This window comes from Rhodnius prolixus, unplaced genomic scaffold (genome assembly GCF_049639745.1).
Source record: "Rhodnius prolixus isolate KJV_2025 unplaced genomic scaffold, Rpr scaffold_2, whole genome shotgun sequence".
NCBI classification, from domain to species: Eukaryota; Metazoa; Arthropoda; class Insecta; order Hemiptera; family Reduviidae; genus Rhodnius; species Rhodnius prolixus.
The window spans coordinates 7,149,905-7,175,201 of record NW_027411592.1 but is presented as its reverse complement, the minus strand read 5'-3'; the positions used below and the strand labels follow the sequence as shown (position 1 = coordinate 7,175,201).

General features: G+C 33.0%; 1 protein-coding gene and 1 pseudogene across 2 annotated transcripts in view; both read right to left on the bottom strand.

Annotated features, from left to right (window-relative positions):
• Window positions 1-25,297, bottom strand: part of LOC141448816 (uncharacterized) — a 44,240-nt gene that overhangs the window by 14,904 nt on the left and 4,039 nt on the right. The gene's annotated exons all lie outside the window — the stretch shown is intronic.
• On the bottom strand, window positions 19,705-19,821 carry LOC141450579 (U4 spliceosomal RNA; annotated as a pseudogene).

Below are 25,297 nucleotides of genomic sequence, written 5' to 3'. Positions count from 1 at the left end.
AAATTTGAAAACGTTTTTGGTTATCGGTTTCCCTATACATGATGAAAATTTTCCAGTTCATATTGTTTTATAGTATTTAGTAATATTAGCATATGTCGTCTGTTATTGGCTGTTGTTAAACCTTTAATTGTAGCTAGATAATCTTTAGCATGAAACCGACTTCATTAAGGAAATATTTCTTATTTACAGAAAGATGGGTTGTCTACTGATTAATAAATAATTTTGTTATATCTCCAATAAAAAAAGTATGACATCAACGATTAAAATTTGAAATAGCCAAGTATTTAGGAATAAAAATCATTTATACGTTATCATTAAAATTATCGAGGATTTTAATAGAAAAATTTTAACTTCATATAAAAAAGGTAAATTTGCCGTCTAAGAAATGGCAAATGGAATTAAAAATCAAAGCAAGTATTAGGAACAGCTTGAAAAAGTAGCCTGCAAGTATATCACTAATATTATAACTGTTCCAAGGGTAGCCACTAAAATACTAGTTTACTATAATTTACAATAAAATGCTTACTTATAAAAAGATATGCATCATTTACATTTGAGATTGAAGTAGGTCATTAAGAAAAACCTGGTGTAACTCCAAGCTCCTCTTCTCCAATTTTACAATTTTTTATAATTGACAAATTTAAAAAAAAAATTTGTTAAATTGAGTTAGTTCTAGATAGGTTCGCTCGTACAATAACACAACATATATTGAGATTTTCAGAAGATAGTTATTTTGAACTGTAGAAGAACCGGTATGCACGAATAAAACAGGAAACGTCACATTTTCCCAGAATTTACAATTATAATGTTTCAAATATGAGCGACAATAATTAATTGTGTAGTTTAAACATTTAAAGTAACAAAATCGTTTGAAAATGTTTTGAGAAAATCGTGAAAATTAAAATATTTACTCAGGAAAAGTGGCACTTTCGTCTTGATGGATGTAAACTAAAACCTTAGCGACGGGATCGTCATCCCAGTTTGTTCCATCTGCAATTTCTCAATTTGACGGTGTTCTGTCGGTGTACTAAAAATGTTAATATAGTAATAACATTTTTAAGATTTTAGATCTTTAAGAGAGATAGTCTCTGACCCTGTGTAAAAAGAAGATTGCAATCATATACAAGTTATATTTTGAATTTTTGACAATAAGTTTTAGTTTGATATTTCAACTTGGTGTCATCAGAGGAGAGGTCAGTAAGGTATCCCTCAAAATCGGTAAAGTGAAAAAAAAAAAAATCACTTTACTGAAGAATTATTTTAAAAAGGATTTTTTTAATGTTCTATCGATTCTATTTCCTTTAAACTTCGTGTACACTCATTGCACACTTATAGATGTGTAACGATAAAAGATTTTCCGTTTTTTAAGGCTAGGGAAGAATTTGCTTGAACGTGCTATTTCAGTGTATTGTTCGGCCTCATTAACTATTTATTACTAATAGGAATATCTAAGTAATTAGAGGAAACCGTCATTCACTGAACAGACTTTTACGTAATAAAAATAGTTTTTTCAAAAATGATTTTGATTTTTTTATAGAAGTTTATTTTAGTACACTGTACAATACCTTGAGCTATTAATGAGCATGAAATCACTCACCAAAAATACGTGTAGAATATCAGTCCAGCAGGAGTGCGACTGTCAGAGAAATTTTCGAGTTCCGTAACATTTCCTATAAACTAAAATTGATGGCAATCAACTTTTTAGAACAAAATCTAAGTTTCATGAAAATTTGAATGTTGTAAGAGAAAATCGTGATAGTTGAAACTAGAATTGTTTGAGGTGGAGTCCTCGTTTAAACTAATCTAACTCACATATTGAAACAAATCTGTAATACTTGAGATTCGCTACAAACATACGTTTCGTATCTGTTCAAAAATTCTGTTAAGACATCATTAGGACTTTTCTACAGAGATCTGTGAAAAACTAGTTTGCTTACTTGACGATATAAGGAATTAATACTATCTTTGACTAAAACGCATTGATAATAAGTTTACAACTGTAAGGATTGCCACTTAATGAGATCGGAAGTATGCTGATTAAGGGTCAGAAGCTTCACAAACTCATCATTCTTTCAAAACTCTTTCTTTTACTTCCTGTTTGTTTCCATTTTTATTTTTATATACAAAAGAGGCAGACATGTGAATTTTCTGCAAGTTTTACGCAGCAGAATGCATGGAAGCCATTAAACCATTAACATATTTAAAACAGAAAAGAACTAATTGAACGATTCCATTCTGAATATCTTCCTGCTCATGAATAATCCAACAAATAGGTGTTAAGTAATCACCAACTTTCTGATCTGTGTTGTAGAAATGTTTAACAAAAGATTAATGATTAAATAACACTAATTCCTAATTTCTCCAGAAAAGGGAACTAGATTTGTTTGTGTGAAGTGAAAGTAATGTTTTTGGATTTTAGTATGAAACAAACAGAATGAATTCAAGATCACAACTGGCCACTATGAGAACTGAACGATCTGGTATAAACACACACAGCACTTTCTCTTACAATATATTTTTATTTTTTCTTGAATTAATGTTACCGAATTTACGTTAGTCTAAATGTTTGTTGGTTTATACAAAAAATGAAAACAAGAAAAAAAATGTATTCAAACTCTGAACTTCTTTTCAAGCCCGAATTTTGAAGTAAAGAAATCGCCTATTTTTTTGGATGAGGCTTAAAAGTCAAATTAACCTATTAGGGGCCATTTTAAAAAACACATATTTTACTATTAACATTTTCCAAACAAATTTAAAAGAGTATCTGTCTACATATAATTCAAACTGGGTATCCTCCTATACACTTTGCAAATGATAACTTTCAAGCTAAAGCTTGACAGATGAATAGTTTTTACACCAAATTTCGTAATTCACTTCACAATGTAAAGCACAATCAAACAAGGCCTCACGACATTCGTTCATATTATGAATGTAGAACCTTACAGGTTGTGGGAGGGATCCTTGAATTTTTACTTTTTCAATTCTGTTATTATTTTTAAAGGACAGTCTGGATGACCTACAATATGAAAAGCTCTTTCTTAAAGCGCTACTTAATTTTTAATTAAACTAAGGACAACTACTTTACGGTGGTGAATGTATAATTTACATACCTTACAGCTAACATTTGTAGTTATTGTACCATATATTTATTTCATAAAAGAAATTTTGGCCCTTCCTAAATATAAGAGAATACTTGCTGCAGATATTCAGCATCTATTTTACAATTTTAAGCAAGGATTAATTACATATAGAATTAAAATATTTGGAATTCTATCTGACTTTGGAATTCTTAAAAGGTTTAAAAAAAAACGGAACTACTCGGCTGTTAAGAGTGCAATTATGCGATCCTCAGGATCTCCTTTTCATAACCTGATTTCACTATAAAATGTTATTAGCGGTATCGAAGTTAAGCAGAATAGCATGATATTCATCCGAACCAGCAAAATCTAGCTTATAGCCGGAGATTTAGTGTTAGTAGTCAGATTAGTAAGGGATGCAAGTTGGTTTGCCTGCAGAAATGTGCAAGGTCAGCTTGCAGATACATCAGTCCTAAATAAAGAATTTGTTAAATACATATCTCTGAATCAGGATTTTAGAGGAATAAAAAATATGTGGCAAATGTTGCAGTGTAATTTGTAACATTACAGTTCTTCAAAATCCTTAAAAAAATGGGTTATCCTTGAGTCTACATTTCGGTGATAACAATTTTTAGTTTTTAAAAACTTGGTACAAACGCAAAACTTCCTCTTTTGAACGATGAGAGAAATGGAATTAGCCCTGGAAACACTACAAGAAGCTCTTGAACGACCTTTTCTTTCTACAAGCCTTTAAGTTTTATAATTCCCTCCAAATACGAGAATTTTACAAAATGTTATTTTGGTTTCACTATTGTATTCTGTTTTCGAAATAAGTGTGATTTGGAAACTCATCAAGAACATTTTTAAAATAATTTTTCGAGTGAAAAAGACTTGTATTTCCGGTGCAAATCACTAGATCAAGAATCTGAAAGATTGCAACATTCCTTCGAAGGAAAGGAGCGACGAAGATTAATCTCCAATTCAGTCTTAGAATTATATAAATCATTGCTTTTTTTATCATTTCTTTGTTGACCAGATATTGTGTAACTTTAATTTATTATAAAAATTATTTATTACAAAAAAATATATAATAATAGCTAATAAGGGAAAACCATGCGGTTGTATAAAACAGATTTTTCCCCTCTTTTCCTTCCCAAACTGTAAAGGTCTTTGATTTGTATTCAGAATTACTATTAGTTTTCATTTACGGAATTAGCCGCTTTCGTCTTTATCAGGTTATCTTTATTTAGAATTTTTATTGATATTGAATAAAAATTTTAAGAGACTCTGGAAGGATAAGAGATGCAAATTAAATGTATTCGTTAGTCATTTTCAAAGAAAAGAAACAGGATAGGATCTAGGAACATGAGTAGCTTACATTACAGAAATGTGTTAACTTACCATTGAGTCAAATTACCTCAAATAGCATTCTGTTTCAAATTTTATTCAACTTAAGTTGCTTTTTCCTTTAGTTAGCTCTGAAATAATTTTTTAAATAAAACAAAATATGTGCTAAATGAATCTGAATTAAATTTTTCTTTCTCTCTTTTAAAAAAATACGACAACATCGAGCGTACAATTCCAAGTCAAAAATCTCAAGACGCCTTCGAACGTCTTAGATTTGACTGGAAGCTGAAATCAGCATCAATAGACGACTCTACGTTTATCGTTGTGGTATGAAGGAAGAAATATTTGTTTTTTGGAAATAATGTTTGTGATTTTATTGGAAAGAGCAGAAACTTGTAGAAGGCAAGAAGAAAACAAAAATAATGCACTGTAATCAATACAAAACTTTCACACAGAGATTGTGCTTTTAAGGAAAAGTTACACCTCATCCAGAATTTTTCTAATGACATCATTGTTAGGAACACAAATAATTACTTGAAAATAACCGTTAAAGAAGCCGTTTTTAGAAAAGAGCACAAAAAAAAGTCTTCGGTTCCAGCAAGTATTCAATAGTAATATGGATAAAATTAGGACTTTCTGGATTTTTGAGCATTTTTCCTCATTCACATCAAAATTTATATCCTCGAAAAAACTTCATCAAAGAAAATATGACACTGTCGCACTTCTCACCGGAGTATCTATCTCTTAGATCTTCTTCTGTCCTATAAAGCGATGAACTTAAATATTCTTTTTACTCATGCTCAACTCTGTTACAGAGAAATTACTGTTGTCTAGTTTCTCTTTCTTACCTTCCCGTCGTATGAGGAAGTTTTGGAATCGCGGAAGTAATAGATTTTGAGTTTCCATTGAAAATTGAACTTCCTTAAATCAGAAAAAAATTGTATTATAAATTAGCCATTCAACAGTGGAACTTGCCGGCATGGGGCACCGAATTTTGGACTTGCGGATTTGTTTAGGATATTCATAATTTTAGGAGTCCATTCAATAAGACGGTGTTATTTAACAATGACCTAACCATCTGCTTTATAGTCAAAATTTCAGTTTTTTGTTTATGTCAAGGAATGAACTAATCAATGGGGAATAAAATGCTAAGGAAATGAAATTAATAAATGTAGAAGAATATTACATTATCACCGTATAGCGCACGGCAATATTATAATTAATATTTGTTTAAAATTTATATAGTTCAGTGGACAGGAAAAGTGAGTTAATTGTAAGTGGGTGCAAGATGTAGGAGTACAAAGCAACATGCTACAATAAGCGTGAAAAGAAGTTTATTTTAGTTTACAAAAGTTTGGATAAGGCTAGTTTTTAATAGATAAGCCCATTTTTTTTTTTAAAGGCATTGTTTTATGAGGTTAAGAACTTGTAATTTTCATCTTTACCTACACACACGTTGCAGCAAGTTGTAGGTAATTAATTCTGCATGAAAGTTCCGCATTTGTGTTTCGATCAGAAACACACTTTTGCACATCCGGATCTTCCACTCATATTAAATGTTGAAAATACGTGTTTACATGAAAACCAATTGAGCAAAGCATTTAAAAGAAGCACTTGTCGGTTCATCAAAAATTCAAAAAAGCTGGTAACACTTGCGAGAGATGCCACATTATTGAAATGTAGATGTGAAGTTGTTCCCATCTGTTTTAGGAAAGATATCTTTAGATGTAAATAACGACTCATTGGGTAAGAGTTTAGGAATTAGTTCCAGAATCGAACAGATTGGGGTATTTGCCGCAAAAATTAAAACTGTTTTCTTTGTAGAGAAGTTCATGGAGAAGTCTGATAATGGCCATACTTTGTATTAACATGGCTATCTCGGTAACAAGTATCAATAGCCTAATTTGGAAAGTTTACAATTAAAAATTTAATGTAGTTCACAATTTTCTAGACTAAATGGAATCTAAAAATAATTTAAAAAAAAAACTCGTCTTCCTTTAGTAGACTACTTTGTTATTCTCAGATTCAATAAAACACCTATTCATTCAGTCGGTTCTTTCATTAAATATTTGTTGCAGAAAAATAAACTTTCTTTGACGAAAATATTTCGCTTTAGTAAAGCTTTTAGTAAAGGGAAGAAAACGGATTTGGTTTTGGTACGTTCCAATTCTATGGAAGCCGAACAATGGATAGCCAAGGAATGACTGTACCAAGAACGGAGAATTCGTTCCCTTGGTGTAGTAGGAAGCGAATAACGTGGGCTTTGGAGAACTTTGTGACTTGCCCGCAAGTCCTACGAAGTTGGAGAGATTCCCTCTCTTTCTAAGACTTATACAAAGCTGAGTAGGTGCTTGTGTTCGTGCTTAGAACTTTAAATTGAAAATGAGCGGAATTGAAATACTTTTTAAATGGTTTTAGAAGGTAATACAAATCTAAGAAATTAAACTTAATGAACAGCGAACATATTTAATGACTAATTAGATCATGAGAAAATACAAATAATAATATAATGTTGTTTGGAGTGGTGTTATTGGCGGTGTACAGTGAATGTCGTAATGGACCGAACGGCCTTCACCTATTACAGAACCGGCAGTCCGAAAAAAATGAAACTCGCTTTTTTCTCTTCCATGGGAGCACTTTCATTTATTTTACGCGGTCACCCCCACATTGGGCCCATTTAGCCGTCTAGCGGCCGCACTTTTACCTTCCCACAGCATGAGACAAAATAATTATTCAGATATTGAAAGATCAAATGCCACTTTAATTGGGCGTTTATAGGCAGGGTCCATTAGCTAAAATGTGTTACAATGAGTTCGATTCTCGGTTATGGTCTTGGAATTTATTTAATGTGATAATAAGAAAAATTTAAATAAAGTGTGTATCTTCCTTCGTCTACAAAATCTAATTGGATTGTAGACGAAAAACGCATGTAAAAATGCTGTAAAATTGTAAACTAGAGGATTGTTATTTTTTATTTTATTTAGGAGCAACACTATTTAGAACAGAGCACAATTCAATGTAACCATTAACATGCATTGGACTCGCATGCGTGCCAGGTATATTACTGCGTTGGTCTGGATACATTGCCCGGATTGTCAACGAATCCTACAAGAAACAGTTGACTGATTCAGCCATGTAACTTTTTGAAAGGATGGAATGAGAGTGTTAGGACTTGATCGCAGTACGGAGCCATGGCTCCATCTGGGTAATTCTAGTCCAGTCTATCGTCCATTCAGTCCTTTTTCATAGACTCACTTGAAATGGATTTTCAAAATTGTTCTTATTAATAGTTATGAAGAATTTCTTTCACTGAAAGAGAAAATAAAAGTTAACTATTAATTGCTCGAGGCCATGTAATGTTTTTGAAGTTGTTTTTGTCTTTTTAATTTCTAATTAAAAGAGTTATTTCCTATCCGCATAATTTACGCAAACTATTCTTAAGAAGCGCACTAAAATCCACAAATAGACAAGAACCAATCAGGACTTCCTTTCAAATATGATGTATTCGACTAAACAAAATATCTTCTTTATACTTATTGGAGACAAATAATTATTTATTTCAAACATGCAGCGTTTTTACAATTGTTCATATTAACCTAACTGTAACATTTGTTGGATTTTTTATTCTCAATTCATTTAAAAAAAGAAGAGAAAACTTGGTTGCTATCCAATAATGAAGGCTGACCGACTGTTGGGTAGACATAATTCGCGTGTCAGTTAATACTTTCTCGTATTGTCAATCTGTATTTACCAAATTAAAGTAACCATATTTGTTCATGCGTGCTCCAACAGTTTTATTATTACAAGTGTCTGCTGGCAATTAACGAAGAAAAAGAAAGCGATGAAAGAAGAACGGCAGCTTGAATATTATAAAACTAACAGATTTCAGCAAATTTACTTCAATCATTCCAAAATATTTAGAATTATTTCTTAAAATGAATTATTCTTTCCACACATTCTTCCTATTGTCATGTAAGCGCTCGTTTTTCGATCTTTACAAATTTCAAAATAAAATGTTTTCGGATAATTTATGGTTTGAGATCCCTGCTCAAAAAGAATAAACAATATCTGTGGCGAACACATACAGGTACGTCTTTCTCTTAAGGTAAATTGTGTTACACAAATTCTTGAAACTTAAAGAGATACTTAGAATTTGCACTGAAAAGTTAGTTTATTTCAATATTGCGCAAACTTTCTTCCTTAAATTAAGGATATTGAAGGAAGCGTGAATAGAACTCCGCTCAGGTAAATATTCTCTCAAAAAGTTTCAAATCAAAGTGATGGGTCTAACATACGTGCGTTTTGTCAACGTTCATTTTGCCAATTGCCTAGAAAATAAATAAGTAAAATTTGCCTGATCAAGAAAGCCGCGTGAGTGTTCCCACTAGACTTTGATCAAATATTAAAAAAATTTACTAATTATTCACTTTAACCTATTTAACTATTGTTTTAGAAAAATATTACAATATTTCCATAGAATGTTGCATGTCTGCGGTAAAAATACTCAGCAATTCAATAACCTACCTTGATTACCGTATTATATAAGAATTGTTAGTTAACAATTCTTTCTTTACAGCTCAATATCAAGATGACTGGCCCTTTTACTAGAGTGGTCTTAGTGTACATAGAACTAAACTAAGCTCTATTTCGTAATTCATATCAATATTTCTTAAGTATTGCTCACAAATCACCTAATCCTGATAAACTGTTCTGAATAGACCCGACAATTAAATGTCCATTCGTCATTACAAACAAATGTTCTGAAATAAGTTGAGAATATGTAATGATACTGTGATATTTTTATTCCCACCGTTGTTCTCAGAGAGTGAATGCAAGTGGTTAGACTTCATTAGCACAAAACTCGAGTTCCTTTATTTCCGGTTCTTATTTGTAATTAAGATTTAATTGAAAGAGCTGGTTAGACTTTAGGAGTAAGTCTAACTTCTCACAATTCTAACAGACCTTTTTTTTTGTAATTCAACTTTCTTCCTATAATATAAACACTCATTAGTAGGTTTTGTTCATGCATGTTTTTTCTTTTCAAGTATGAATGTTGAATTTGCAACGTTTAAAAATTAAGATCTCTTTGTCCTTTAATGACTCAATAAACTTTAATTAATAAAACAATAGAAGAATATATCAGACGCAATAATCTTAGATGTAAAACTAGTCAAGATTAGGTCCGGTAGAGTTTTTATAGAAATTAATGCTTGCAGCGCCGCAGCAGCCAGAAAAGTTGCCCTTGGCCACTCAGAACAATCGCCATCCATCCATCTTGTACATACGTTTTGCTTATTTTTAATTTTCTAATTCCGCTATTATCATATCATATATTCTTTGCACGTTTTTAATCTCACAGTTATGGGACCATTCGGGAAGTTTCCGGTAACTAATTGTGACGCACTCTTACGAAGATGTACCGTTTCGAGATTAAAAATGAAGCAACTTACCGGCAGCTAGCTCTTAAAGGACGCCGTGAAGCGCTAGGAGCCTGATGGCCGGACAATGTGGTTAGTGGTTAGTGTCACTAAATATTAGTAACCGGAATGTAGCGTTCAGCACAAACTGACTGGAGGAGACTGAATGGCAAGCTGTAAGCTATGCTGTTGTTGATGAAATAATTATAAATGAAAGAAAGTTTAATCTAACTAATAAAAAGTTCCTAAAACATAATGTAAAAAGCAAAATTTTCTCTGTACCAACAATGGGTGGTTATTAAATTTATGAAATTCTTTTTTAATCATAACTTTTATAAACTCGATGTCTCTAGCAAGTCATTGCTACCAATTTCTTGTATAAAACAGAAACAGTAATTAAATAAAGAAAGCTATTTTTCAATTAAAAGGAAAATATAAAGCGATTCGCCAGGTAAGTAGTAAAAGAAAAACCAAATACATATAGCAGCCTCCGGATTTGAAGACCTGTGAACCTCAACTCAGGCTTACAGCAATTTGTTGAGCACTTATCTTAGAGTGGAAATCAACAGCGAAAATAAGATAAGCAAGAGATCATGAAAACGATTATGGCAGTTAATCCTTTGGTTTAATTAAAATGGTTAAGTCGTCTTACCAAACATTCCACAAGAAGAATTGTTTGCCAACGGCTAAAACGCGAATTCGTGAACACAGCTCTGAGAATGTTTAATGGAAAAGCACTAAGAAGTATTGCAAGAACAGTTCTCAGGAAGTTTTTGCCCACTATGCAAGCTAGGCGACTGGTGCAATAAGTAAATGACTTACTTACTCGCGCTTGTTCCGACAAGTTCAAGTCAAATAAAGTTGTCAAGTCTCTAAGATCGAAAAGGCGACGACTGTACTGTCCACATCAGCAAAGCCTCTTTATTGTGGACATTCATGAATTAATTATTGTCTTCTGGAAATGCTCACGAGTTTCCCTCTGCAGGTAAATATTATCCCAGCGGTTTTTAATGAGAAGATGAATGGGTGAAGACTCAAATCAGGCCAGAAGGAAATGAAAAGACGGTTTCCCTGGCTAAGAGCTGTATGATTGAGTTACAAAGCCCAAACGAAAGCCTCTCAACATAAGACAAAAGACGAATCGAAGGTGGCTAGTAGATGGAAAGAGATGACAGTAGCTAACGGAAAGTGTCCAGCAAATTGCGTAGGAGTTGTAGCTTTCCGATGCCAACCGCCCACCAGTTTTTTGTAGCGTATTTATATAGAATAGGCCTGCCGAGAGACAATTATTGCCCGGTGCCAAAATGAGCGAGTGGATGCGGAACATTTCGATATCTGCGCGTTGCTAAAGAACGTTGATGATTCTGCATGGCTCCAACCCATACCATTTGCAAGTGTTTATTAGGGATAAGCAAGATACCATATGGCGACAAAGCCGTACATGACCGTTTGATTCGTGAAAAAGACTTTCAAAAGAATGAGCTTTCTCCGAAGAAAGAGATAACTCGAGAAAAAACGAGACTATCGACCTAAGAAGGATCTGAAGAACCAGACATCTAGAGCCCCAGATGTTAGGAGATGGATATTTGGAAGGCCAATTTCTCTCTAAAGCGTTAGTGGAAGAATTTTCAACAATCGCTCATTATTTTCTGCGCAAATACAGAAATAGTTGTACGCATTTTTAAAATTAAATGACTTCATCACCATTGGGTATCATCTTGGACAAATGAAAGAATGTAAAGGGTTGAATTTCGAATGTTTGATTTAGATGAAGGTATAACTTCTTAAGATTTGCTGTACCGTATCTTCATTTCTCCATTTCATTCAAATTAATGATATATCTCTTCAGATATTAAAGTTGTTCCACTTAATATAATAATGTGATCCAAATTTAATTTATTAAGGTTGTATACAAAATTTAAATGTCTCAAACTTATTGAGCGTTGTCTGCTGAATGTATAATAACCATTATGGCATTGTTTAAATTATATGACGAATGATGTCAAGGCGTATCCGGGAGGACAATCTAAAAAGAATTTAATTTCGTAAGCATGTACACTACTGATGATATCAAATATTTAGCTTCATTGAACAAATGGTTCATCTTTTTAATGAGAAAGAAATTGCTTATTAAGTTCCTCTGAACTGACGGTACGGAGACGAATTTACTGCTCCATCTACATTGTACTGTGAAGAAAAAAAAAAATAAAAGCATTGTGGATCTTCGAGTTTAGAAAAATAGTTTACCGGACAGTGCGACATTAAGAATAACTGATTTATGTTAAACATTTAATTTGATTATAACTCTTTTAAATCTAATTTTTGAGAAAATATGTAAAGTGTAAACATTCTAATAATTGCAGAAGTGTGAGTTCAGATCAATTCCTTTGAAAAGGGCAGCGTTTCAAGTTTTATTTATCATCCCTCCTTATATGTTTTAATTCCAGTTTAACAACCTGGCCTACCAAATATCAATGCCAGTCTTGGAATCTTCTCCAAAGACCTTGGCATTTAATTAATTTTTACCAATGTATGGTTTCGAAACTTTTATTACAACATCCTTGAATAAGGCAAACGATTATTATATGATCGACTTAGTTTTTATAAGTAACGAAAATTTGTAACACTTATATTCAGTTTTCAATAAACCCTAATGGTTCACAAATTTTCTCTAAAGCAATTTTTTAACAGTATGCCTAAAGTATTTGGAATTTTATTTGGATTACTCTCTGGCAAGAAATGCATTCGTGGTACTCGTTTATTTACAACCAAACCATTTTATTCGTAATAGTTTTCGTCTTAATGGGTAGTTAAGAGTAATGATGTACTAGGTTAGAAGCCTTTGTGCCGTATCTATTTATTAAATATACTTGATCATGATGTTTATTTGCATTTTTCCCAACTGAAATTTCAACTGCATGTGTTTAGAAGTTATTCTAGGCTGGTTTTCAACCTTAATAGGTAGCATTGAAATAAGATTCCACTTCATATTCGCCTATTTTCATGAAACGGTTTAAAGTCCAACTACAAACGTAAGGGTTGTGGGCTAGGGCAGAAGCATGTATCAATACAATTTCGACTTTATTAATTACTGCGGATCTTGAACTGGTAACTGCCTCTACTTACAACTGCATGCTCTTAACAATTTTACAAACCGTCTCGCAGTATTAAGCGCAGTTTTAAGTATATTTTTAAAGTAGTTCAAACAAAATTAATAGCTCTATTTAACTAAAACGCAGGTAGCATAAAAAACCATTGATAAAAACACACCTACTATGTACGTATATTGAGTATATTTTATAAATCTGGTTCAACTCCTACAACAAACATGTTCTGCGACTAACTACAGAATAATCCATGACAAATTAAAGATTAATATCCATCAACCATCAGCTGACACTTTTCAATAAGTATCCACGGTCACACACTGCAAATGTAAAGTTGAGATATAGAACTGTCAATGAATTTAGTCGATGGCCAGGTATTTAGAATTGCAAATGTGGATTTAGAATAAAATTTATTCTTCATTCACGAGCCCACACATTCTATTCTCGACGAATAAACGATATTTTTATATTTGATAATCAAAACACCATTGAAAACAAAATCAGATTTTTGAAAGAATTTTATATAAAACTTATAATGTTAGCCACTCGTTCGTTATTGGCGCTGTAATGTGGAAAGAGTACAACAATCAATGATGAATTTAAGATATGATTAATAAAATTAACTGCATTTTTATTTTAATCGAAAATAGCAACAGGATTTTCTTGTTTACCCAGTTGCTATTACAAGGTTGCTATTAATCAGTGATTAGAATTATTTTGCATGAAATTTCTCTTTTTATTTTTAAACATTAAATTTCCTCTTGCATCCATATGCTTCTGATTCTGAAAGTTATTTTCCTTTAAATCTTGAGCAGCTGAGACACTTTAGTCACAACTCTTATAACTGTCTGAAAGCTGTCATAATGATCCTAGATAAGTCTAGTGAGACGTCAACAGAGTTAAATGTGAATGTAGATACTGCATCTATGTTCACAGAAATTGCCGCTAGAGTTCTCTACCGGATGGTGTATAAAGTAAGCTTACAGCCCATGTAATGGCGGCTTACAAGTCTACAATATGCCCATTCCTTTTTTATCCATTTCACGATTAAACTATAAAAATTCCTAGGTTTTTGGTTTCTGTTAACGATAATTGAGTAAAACACGAAGTATTATTCCAAAAGAAATATTATTTATCGTATTTTTAAAAGGATTTTTTTTTCTTGCTTAATTCGAAAGTTTATCAAATACCTATGGGAGAAATGTTGATAAAAATTTTTTAAATGACTTATTTCATTGTAATTATTAGGTTTAAAGTATTGGCCAATCACAATGCAGTATGGTTGCAGACTGTGGGCGGAACACACCCACGTCTATGGTAACCACGCCCTGACCAATGAAATCGTTTCAATGGCTGTTCAAAGCGTACTTATCAATGGTGCTTCAATACCTCTTATTTTTCAATTTAAATGCATTGGGTTGTAAATGGTTTATCTCACGGGCTAAACACTAAACTGGCCCGCGGAGGTCTCGTTTCTAGTCCAGCGAGCTGCTACGATATTTCTCTAGCCAGGAGTCTGTCTCCATTGAGCCTCTTACGGAGAGGGTAATCTGCAGTTCTATCGGAGGCCGGTATTATTTTGAGGAAATTTCGAGCGCCCATGATCCTTGTGTTAATAGTTAACAGTTTAAATTAATAGTTTTTTTTTATAAATACATTTAAACAGTTTTATGGAAAGAAGATTGAAGATTGGATGATGAAGAATTTCTATCGCCGTTTTATTCGACATCTCAACGGATGATGCATTTAAATCCATTGTTTACCACGCTTCATTAGATAGTCTTGATTAAGTTCAGCCACTAAATTTGCCTTACAGGGCATTTTCTGGATGCTTTCAGAAGGCAAAACACCGAGGTTCTTATCACCATTTAGTACCGGCCTTCGCCTCTAAATTAATCTCCCCCAATGGTTACATTAAACCCGCGGAAAGCGAAATATCCTTCCTTGCACCCTGCTATGAGAAGCGCCACCACTGACCCGAGGGCAATAACAAAATTCACATTATTAAAAACACTTGGTTTAACACGCATAGAATGTTGAAATGTGCTTAATCAATGAGTTAGGTGTTGCAAAATTAATTATTACAACATAGGTACAGCAGTCTGTGCTAAAGTTTCCATATTGCATTTCCTACTAAGTTTTCGTTAAAATTCTTTCAATCATTAAAAACAAAAAATTGGTCATACAAACAAATTTTAAATAAGTTATATAAACTAATTTCTTCCTACGCTAAATTCAAATAATGGTACAGATTGTTGAAAAACCAAATAAATAGGCCAAATGAGAAACGGAATTCACTCACACATCTCAAAGAATTAACTCCAGTGGTACGCCACTATAGTTTTAAATAAATAAAAAATATTGTGAGTGTTAAACGATTTGATTTAATGAATGCCATAATTATGATAAAAAGTAGAAAATCTCAGCTCAAACTTTTTGCGGAGTATTTCTCTCTACTCGCTAAACAATCTCTTTGTTGTGCTACCACTTCCGTCAAAATTAATTTCTGTGAATGTAACTTCCTTTTATAAAATAGAAATTTTGAACTAATGGAATAAATGTAAAGTAAACCAGTTGTTTTGTGGTCTCTATAACGTAATGATTCCCAAGAATTGGAAACAGGAAACAAAACGGAAGTAATTATAGTTTTCACAACTATTAGGAATATGCCAAGATATTAATATTAAGTTACATTACGTAATTACCTACAAATTATGATGTTTACATAACGTTTCTTGACATTGACACTAATAAATACATTTCCGTTCGGATAAAAATGCAACTAAAGTTAAAATTATTACTGAGTACCGTTCCAATTGCATATTAATGCCTACCAAACTGTATTTACACTACAAAATACATACATAATCTGTGTATTAGAAACTTTCACTTTACTCACCGTTGACGTCACATCTTAGCAGCACCATGTAGACAGACAGGAGTATAAAGATTCCTGCACTTAATCTACATCGTCTGTTATTGCTGTTGTTCACCTCGTTTAATGATTATTAAGTCTTATTAATCTCATTTCAAATTTGTTTTAATTTTCTGAAAGTTATCTGGCGGGAATACTTTTAAGCATGAATGTTTGATTACAATGCTTACATAATTAAATATAGACTAACTACTTGACTTTCAATCGAGCCTTTTGGGCTTTTAACGTAAAAACTAAAAAAAATCTTTCAGTAATCTGACATTTACTACAGCGTCAGTCTTTTTTAAATTATGTTCTCAGCGAATTTGAAGCTAATGTTCAACACCACCGGCTGAAATTTTGCTTAAGACTACATTATAAAAAAATTATAGAAGTTACTGGCAGATCTATTTAATTAATCTAAGGGTAATGGTGATTCTGCTGACAAGACACTGAATGTCTAGGGGCTCATGAGCCAGCTGGGACTGATCATTGGTTTATCCTTGGCTGAGAAAGAGTTATCACCTCTAGGGCGCAGCCAAATTGAGATTCCTTAAACTGGGCATTCCAATCTGATGATTTAGTTTAAACCAAAACTTTAGCTTACACATTTTCATAGTAAAATTTTTTGAAAGAAATTTAATTATTTAGAATGTAATATAAAGGAAAGTGGCGTGAGTTTCAACTCCAGCTTATTAGGGTTCTACTGTAATCGTTCCGTTCCTTCTAGTATGACAGAGAGATCTATTGTTACTAGAAATATATCTAAGAAAGGAAAATTCCTTCCATGAAGCTATGAATAAGGTTTTTTAGATACCATTTCAATATTAAGAATAACTGGATTGGCATTAAGGATTGGAGCAGCATTAAGAGCATTTATAGTATTTTTTTTTTTTAAGAATGGCTTTAACTTTATCTACCTACAGTTGCTGTGTGGGTCAATATAAATTTCTGATGTGCAATTACACAATTAAAAAGAATTAAAGGAAAATAAGATTGTAAGGAAAAATGTATACTAAACAATAATAAATAAGTAACATGAATTATAAAAGAAATAAGAAAGGAATACAAAGTTGGTATGTTAACAGATATACGTAGCTCCCAAATTATTTGAAACGAAATTCTAATCAAAAAACTGAAAGCCTTAAGATTATTAAGCCTTAAGCTGGTTAGAACTTAGTGCAAAGCATTTCTCTTCAATAGTTCATAAATTAGTTTTTATTTTTAAAAAAATCTCTTAGCTTTAATTGACCAGTGGTTTCCAAACGTTCTGTAGTGTCGCTACCTTCTTTTCATAATAAACTGTCGCGCCCCTTCTTTTTTTAAAACTGTTGAAATTTAAAAATACAATACTAACATTTTATTAATCAAAATAGAGTATCATCAAACGTAAAGGCGGCACCAATAGTTTAGACAACACCCAGGAGTTGGCTGCAATTTATTTTAGGGAATAATTAATTCACACATGCGAATTTTTTAAAATAGAAATACTATTTTCCTTATTTCTGCGCGCCTCTCGTGCTATTGTCTTATTATGGAAAACGCAGCCGTAAGTATCTGATTATGAGACTATTGTAAATAAAATTGTATTATACAGATTTTATTACATAATAATGTGCGACATCTGGGGCGATGAGTATTCAAAAGAATTAGGAGAGAGAGCTAGTCGTGTGATGTCAATTTGGATGACTTTTAAAACTTCGTACAGGAGTATTGTGGCAGACAGAATAATGGTACGAGAAATACTTATTCAATTCGTTGTAGCACATAATAAGATCATATTTCAGTGCAACACTCCATCAAAGGGCAGTCTAAAGAGTAGTAACAAGTTTTAATAGTACGGTTGCCAACCATTAAAACTTCTTCAAGTTCTAAGCAAGAAATGTAGCCTTTTCGTTAATTTTGTATTCGTCCATTTTGGTACAAGGAAGATTGAGTTTTTCCAACAAATCCTCAAATATCTAGTAACTGTTAGTTATCTAAAGGAATTTAATTAGTGAAGAACAGTACTTTATTCCACGAAGTCTAGTGTAAATGTAATTTCACATTTATTAGTATTATAATATTATTTTCCTAGAAAAGGAGAAGAGAGCAAAGGCTCGGCAAATGGATGCATAATGTTAGGAGTTACTGAAACATTTGGGGGAAACAATCCCAACGCGTATAACAAGAGCCCCATTGTTCTGGTCACCAACAAGTTTCAGCACTTGGCAAAGTGACCAGAGTTGAATCGTTTTTAAAGGTTAAAAACAATAAAGAAGAAGAACGATGCAATTTGAATAGATAAAAAAAACAGGTTGTAACAAAATTTACATTAAATTTTGTCGCTGTAATTACAGGGGGCCTTTAAAAAAACACAGTGAGATTACAAACTCAGAACTCAAGATAAACATCTAGTGCGGCACAAATCAGAAACGATGTTATTACAATTTGTTTAATTTATTATATCATATTGTTTTAGCAACTCTTAAAACTTCACTTTTGTTAAACAATGGCGGGGTTTTGCTCTGTTTCATTTCTTAATTATGGGGTTTTCAACAGTCTAAAACTTGATAATTATTTTTTGGGATCAGTTTTTGTTTCGTGTAATTAATATTTAGATAACTAAAATATATAATACTTGTTCCTATTTCCGGGAAATACAAGACGGTTTTTTATTTTTAAAGGATTTTACAACCAAGGAAGTGCGGGTTAAATTTCTTTTTATTGTTTAGTAAGAAGTCAGAAGTCATTCTTTGAGAAGTTCTAAAGGAAGTACAAGAGGAAGGCGTCGCTTCCTCTGTGTTAGTAGATACAAGCGAAAGCAACTGCCGGACCGATTTCTTGACACACATGAAGGACATAAGCTAAATCAGGCATTTGGGAATAACCGCTAAAGTCGATCCAGAACCTGCTTTTACCATGTTCTACCACAGATACAGTAATAGATAACCTTTCTAAGAGGGCTCTGGACTTCAATGTTTGAATAATTCGCGGTTTATACTATAGGTCCTGCCCACATTACAAACCTAGTTCGATTCAATCTGAGTTACACGCTGATGTCTTCGTAAAAAGATCGAAGAAGATGGTATGTACTCTCAAAGAAGTTGGACCCCAGAAGACAAGGGCTTGCAAATCGAAAACTAATCTGCAGAAAGAGCAGCATCTTTATTATCATCTCCTCTCATATGGAAATAATAGAAATGTGGTACACAAGTTGGGTAATGCTTTCCTTTGCAAAGAATATATTTCACATAGGATCCTTCTTTTATTGGTCCTTCTCAAACACCTGAAGCAAAAGCGATTCTTTTTTTTTTATTACTTTTCATTTTTTAGCAAGAAAATAAGTCAACTTCCTTGACGCACTCTGAAGAATTTCGAGGATTATTTCCAAAACAATTTCTTTAACATCTGTAGCAGACACTGTTGCAGCTGTAGAAGTTATCTTTTATATCATTCTTGGACTCTTCTTGGAAGACCTGAGACTGATTTTCGCAAGTGCTTCACTGTCCTTTTAAACGATCTTCCCTCAACCTCAACCTTTAAGAATACCATTAGTTCAATAAGTCACTCTCCTGTTTCTGTTCTTAAGTGAAGACGTTCTGGTTGATTCGGTACCTTTCCCGTATAACCGATCCTAGTAATTATGAGCTGATTGTAATCTAATTTAGGTCCCCAATACTTTTTAATAGTACCTTCTTTTTTAGCCAGACTATGAAGAGGAAACTGAGTTTAATTTGGGAGACTTACTACTCTTACCATCTACTATAGAAGCCTCATTCTAAACTTCCACATGTAGACATTCCTTTAATTGCAAATATTTAAATGCATACTCACTGCAGTGATGCATTCAGCCTCCCAGTTCTCACCAGAAATTAGCCAAAAGTGAATTATTGCAACTAAAGTTTTCAACTAGCAACTAGCAATAATCGCACCTCAGGAGACCATCATTAGTTACGATATTGCCACTGCGCAAGGTAGCCGAGCGGGTTAGAGGCGAGACCTGCGACGCTAATATGTATTGTGGTACTGGGTTCGATTCCCGGTCTTAGGCCTTGGATTTTATTTAATGGTTAATAAAAGAAATTTACAGTAAAGTATGTTTGCTAGTCGCCTCCGTCCACGACACCTAATTGGTAGTTGGACGTTAAGCCCCGCCTGAAAAAATAGGCGATTACTTTACTTTACTTTTTACTTACTTATTGCAACTAAAATCCGGCAATGGCTGTTTAGGATATAAATTATTTCTCTGTTCCAATCTTAAATTTATTGAAAATTATCATTACAAATAAATTCCTAGATAATTTTATTTTATAAATTATGTGGTTTATTTCTGAAGAATAATTAGATATTGAAAAAATCCTACCAGCAAATTAACGTTCTCTGTTAAGATAATACCAAGTGTTAACATGCTAGTGGAAGGCACATCTAGCAAGGTCAATCTGACTTCCATTCTATACTTTCAATATAAAGTAACATTCAACTCCATATAAACTTTATTTATAATTATTTGTATTTTCAAAACAGTCGCTGATTAGCTACAGTAATTTTAAACGTTATGGTCAAGACTCTATCAGCAGATTTTGTTTATGTGTTTTTGGCAAGCCGCTTTAGTTACAGTTTGAATATAACAAGAGTAAAATTATTTAGTTACCTTTCACTATAGCACATTGAAAAATATTTTTTTTTTTTTTTTTTAATCATTTATTTAGTTACAATCAACGCATTTTGCGTTATAAGCAACAATGATAACTATAAATAACAGAATAAAAGAGTGGAGAAGTTACCCAGCGGTAACACTCCAAAAAACAATTTACTTTCTACTGACTCTCTTCATCAGAGAGGAGATCGCGAGGCCACTGTCTTTTAAGACGTCTGGAAGTGTTGTCTGGAAATGTTCTTGAAGATAGATGTTGTACCAGTGGATTGTGATGTGTTTGAATGTTAAGATGGAATTTTCTGTATCGTGTTTTTGCAACTTGTGTGACGAAAGGAATGTTCAAGTCTGTGTGAATGGTTTGATTGGTGACGTAGAAAGGAGCGTTTACTATAGAGCGAAGAATTTTAGATTGCAAGGACTGGATCCTTTGCAGATTTGAGCGTTTGGTTGAACCCCACAGTTCGATGCCGTAAGCCCAGACTGGCTTTAGTATACTTACATATATTAGTCTTTTGTTGTCCAGAGTGAGTTTTGATCTGTTGTCGAGTAGTCTTTTCAGTTGTCGGAAGCGTCTGTTAAGTTCTGTTCTCTTAAGTCGAGTATGAGGGTTCCATGTGAGTCTTCTGTCAAGGTAAAGCCCAAGGTAGCGGACTACGTTGACAGCAGGTAAAGGAATAAGATTGTAAAATATAATTTTAAATAACAAATGATTGCTTTAGGCATTTAATAATCCACGTAACTAAAAAATAAAAAAATTGACGTCAAGGTAACGAATTAAAAATTCAAGAATTATATTTATTACTAGCACCCGGCCACGCGTTGCTGTGGCTCAGTCCGCTACGAAGCAGAAGCAGATCGATTCGGTGATGGCATTCCCAATTGTTCGAGAACTTCTTTCGCGATTTGTATATACAAATCTTCAATTATTATCAACGAATCATGATAGATGATTCAATGAACTCCATGTTCACATTTGAATTTTCCTGGAGTTATCGACGGAAAATATCTTCAGCCATATGCGAATTATAATAGTACCATAACTCTGTTGGAGATGAAAGAGATCTGAAGGTCATATGATTGCATTGATTTGGAAGTGACGTGTTGCACGCGCCATTAATGCATACATCCCTGTTGTCGGTAGTTTTCCAATAAATTCAGAGCTTGACATGCACTGCGGAAAGTGGCACGCGTAATGCCGTTGGCAATTCTCCATTGCTGGAAGACGTTGGACCGGACACATTTACCAACAGTATGCGAAGAAAGAAGCATTCATCTTGATTTGGATGTACTGCCTACCGTAGTTTCTTTTAATGTGCCAGTTTGTCCATCGACTTGCTCTCCTCGTTTGCGTCGTACAAATGATTTTCTACACGCATTCCATTTCCGAATACAGCAGTGATTTCGCAAACGCATCATTTTGACATAACGTGAAGAAAGCAGTTACCGTTGTAAGATTCAGGGCTATTTGTTACACATCGAAGTCTACGAACATTCAATTCAACAATGCAATCGGAAACAATGAAATGGAATCGTAAAATTGGAAAACATAAATCGAAAATATTGAAATGGATTCGAAAAATCCATTTAGTGTAGCGTGGACAATCAAACACTTACATTTTTATTTATATAGATTTGCTTACTTCTACTTACTGTTTACAAGAAGTTCTGTGTGCAGGAGCTAATTTTGGAATTGACTTTTCACTAAAATTTTGGTACTTTATAGGAGGAACTTTCTCGAGATTTGCTCGAAAATTACTTAAATTTTCGTTGAAACTTGATTACTAAATTATATTATTTATTAATCCTAGAGAAAGATGAAAACCTAAGTCCCTCCGCGCCAAGGTACCCCTATAAAAAATATCGCGATGCCCTTGTTAAGCCATAAAGCCCTCCAGTAAGGGTTTCATAAGTCTGAGAGTTGTTCGTTAAAGACACATCTTATAACAACCCAGACCAAATCGTCAATCAGCATTTTAAAATGCCGACCACCTACGGTTGTCTATTTGGATGAAACCGTACAAACGGTACAAATCAACACAATTCTAAAAAAATCTTATATTTTTCAAATTTCTGAACTTTGAATGAGTGTCCAAAAGACGGGCAACCTGAGTGTTTTGTAGCGCTTAGCCACCACAAAAAAAAAAATTCCCCCGTAATTTCCTATAAGATACCTCTGATCTGTGTACCTCCTGAAAGTGTAAAACAAGCTTACTAACTGAGTTAATGGTGAACCCAACTTCTTCATCACAATATTTTGTGAAATTATTAAAAGCATAGGTGAATTATAACACCTACCCAATCTCCTGACTACATCCTACTCAGGGAAAGGAGAAAAACCTATTGCTTTCCTCATTTTACTAACCTTTTAGCAGAAATCAGAGTTTACACTGATCGTTTTTTTTTTTTGCATTCCGAAGACCTTAAAACATGTCAATCTCGGTATAACTCAAAATCAAAATTCTCCATTATGGTAAAATTTAATATATATATACCCTAGGGAATACAAACGAGGTTTTGGAAATTTAAAAAAACTTATTTTTGCATAAATATTTAAATAAAATAATTTGTATTTTATTATAAAACGAAAATAGTTTACTAGTCGGCTCGGTTATTAGGAAATTAAATTTATATTTAGAATTTTTCTTTAAACTCATTCAAATGATTGTTATGATACCACAATAAGCAAACAACATTCAAGGTCTTTAATAAGCTATGTTTTGTTTATTTAATTTCTATCATATCAAAAAATCATAGTTTTTTAAATCAACTCTTTTCTGACCTAATTTGATAAACTTACTTTTGATTATTTACGTATTCAGTAATCAGAATTCTAAAAGAAATTTAGGAAGAGAGATATTTAAAAATATCTACAAAGTGATGAAGTGATGCGGTTTAACATTGAGTTTGATGTTGTAGGTTGCTCTCGCAATCTTTTCGATGCACAAGGATGCCAATCGCTTACTATTCCTTATGTGGGGAAAGAGCTAAAGGGATGACGGTGATTGTCCGAACTACAACCCTGATTTCATTTCGTGATCTCTGTACCGTGTGCTATTGATATGTCTATAGCAATTAAAAGTTCCTTCAGGAATTAAGAAGCCTCTTCGCGTAAGCACGCTTGATCTATCCTTTTCATCAAAACAGACGATTCTCTCGGAATCTCTAAGAACCGTAGTAGTAGACTGCTTTACGCTATTCGCCGGTGAAGACTGTTCAGGCATTAGAGGAATTTGTACATTGTTATTTCAAAGCAATTTATAAAAGGTCTTCCAAATATTCTGTGAGGCTTCTGATATCTCTCTTAAAAGAATATGAATTTATCAATTTCTGAATATTAAAAATTCGTATGAAATCATTGCAGACTTACGATCCTCTCTCTGAAATCACTATTTGACTAGATTAACCTAAATATTTTAGATTTATCTTATATTTTATTCTATATTAAGGTAAAGGCGGAAATCTCTATGGCAAAATGAAGACCGCAACAAAACTAGCGACAAGATAAGGTTTTTTTTCGCATTCAATGCACTTTTTTCCAGTAGGAATAATGTTAAAAATACTTGTTACGTCAGAGGAAGTTGAGATTTTTACCTAATTTGGTGTCATTACATTTGTGTAAACCAACCAATTTCATGAAAGATATCTGGGCGTGTCAAATAAAATATTGGCTAGTTTTACAGTTTCTTTCGAAATAACTGTGAAGGCGATGCGACTAACAATAGAAGGCAAGATCATCGCTGTTTTAAAAATAGAAAAATATACTGTGAAACTCTTTATGCTTATTTGAAAAGAGGTGATTTTCATAGTATACTGGGTTTCCTTCTTTAAGGAGAAACTGTATGGAATAATTTAAGAGTTCTACTTCAATAACTAAAGATAACGGTAATTCACTGGTGAATCTATCTGGAGGAACATCAAAGAAATTTTATTAAATAACGTCAAAGCAATATTTTCAACAAAACAAGAAGGGGGTCAGTGTAGAGGTTATGAAACGTGGATTTGTGAATGGTAAATTCGAATCCCTCGTGTAGCTACTTTTTATTTGTTAGAAACTGTTTATGGCCCAAGTTTTGCTTCCACCTCGTTCACGACACCTTGAAAGTAGCTGGACGTTAAGTCCCATCTTAAAGTTAGCAATTACTTTTTTAAATTCTAATAAATCTCTTTCACATTTCTCTTTCTTCTATTGCACTGCACTTGATGAAAATGGTAATTTTTTCAAAATAAATTAGAATTTTTTTTGCACACTCGCTAAAAAAATATTTGTCTTCACTGCAGTACAAGGAATGAATCTCTGATAATCTCCTAGATTCTTTATTTGACCGCTTCCTATAGTTTAGCTCCGAATTAACTCCTATACCGAGATTTATAGAGTTTCTGAATAATTTTACAGAATTAATCTTAATAGCGGTTTGGCAGGTTCAATAGAATCATCTTTGACTGCGCCATGTTCTAATAAAAGAACCCTCATGAACCAATTAGATTACACTACCATGAAATGGCACGTGGTAGTGTGACGCATACTCTTCAAGAGCATAAACAAGGAGAGCATTTTCTTAATTCCCTGTGACTTTAAAAGCAGAGCTTCTATACTTCGAAGCCTGCCAAGTTCAAAAGAAGCTATCAGTAAATGACTGAAATAGAGGATTCAATCGACGTTCTTAAACTCTAAACTGCTACAATGAGAAATATATTCTAATTCAACCGAAGATTCAAAAATTCGGATGCTAAAAGTATTAAATGATTCCAAGTTTATATATTACCACTTGCAGAGTAAAATTTATCTGAAGAACTAA